Below are 1,359 nucleotides of genomic sequence, written 5' to 3' on the forward strand. Positions count from 1 at the left end.
AAGGAACAGGATATTCATACAGTTTGGCAGTTCCTCGAGATGTTAAATGTAAAATTACCACATGGGACAATTCTAACCCTATTTATCTACATGAAAGAAATGAAACCATACATCACCACGAAAAATCGTATATCAATGTTCATAGCAGCAATATTCATAATAGTCAAAAACTGACAACAACCCAGATGGCCATCAGCAGAAGAACAGATCAACAAAATGGGGTCTATCCATACAATGGAATGTTATTCCTCCATAAAAAGGAACGAAGTACTGATACATGCTACAATGTGGATAAACCTTGAAAACTTGCCAAGTGAAAGAAATCACACGACAAAGGCCACATATTGCATAATTCCATTTCTATGAAACCTTCAGAATAGAAAAAAACCGAGAGACAGAAAGTAGATGGGACGAAAGGAACAGTGCAGAAACTTGCAGGCGAGCACCAACTTAAGGAAACTGCTCTGGTGGGTGTGAGACATGGGAGGGGGTGTCTGTCTTGTATCGGAGGAGCTCATGTCCCTGTCCTCCAACAGCACCAAGGGCCACAGCCTTTTCCCGAGATATTCTTGAAAGCCCATTTAGAGGGCCCAAGCCCTGACTGATCGGCTGGGAGGCACCTCATGTCCCCAGAGCCTGGGACAATCCTACTCACCCGAAAAGCTCCAAATTGGGATTTTTCCTTCTGCATGGCAAGGCTCTTCCACCTCCAACTTGAGGATGAGGTCTGGCTTAGTAACCTGCTGCCCTGTTAACGAGAAATGACAGAAATATCTCCTTGGTCTTCAGAGCCTCTGAGACAGAGGAAGCTGCAGTTTGGGGCAGCACCAGGGACCTACTGCTTGACACAGTTGTAAAGTCAAACCATTCAACCTGGGTTTAGAGTTCACAAACATCTTGTCAGGAGAGAATGGGGGTGGGGTGGGGTGGGAATAAGAAAGAAAAGGCTCTCTATTGGAGGCAATAATCAGAAACAGCAAACTGACCCAAGAAAGCCATTCTTACCCACACAGACCAGGTTGCAGATGGTCTCCAGCATCACATCTCTGTACAGGGTCCTCTGTGGAGGGTTCAGGTACTGCCACTCCTNGTGGGAGAATCAAAAATCACAGTAGAAAAACGATTCCATTAAGTAATAGAATATTTAAGACAATGGGATATTAACACAAGAATAGGAAAATAGTCCAGAGGAAGTCAAAAGAGATTCCAAACGTGTATAGACACCTGATTTATAACAAAGTTGGCACAGTAAAGCAGCGGGGAGAAGATGATCTTTCCAATAAATGTCGATGGGTTATTGAATATCTATATGGTAAAAAATGAAATCTTTTTGTCCCACTCACCATACACAAAAAACAG

Source organism: Galeopterus variegatus, unplaced genomic scaffold (assembly GCF_000696425.1).
Source record: "Galeopterus variegatus unplaced genomic scaffold, G_variegatus-3.0.2 Scaffold11980, whole genome shotgun sequence".
Taxonomy (NCBI): domain Eukaryota; kingdom Metazoa; phylum Chordata; class Mammalia; order Dermoptera; family Cynocephalidae; genus Galeopterus; species Galeopterus variegatus.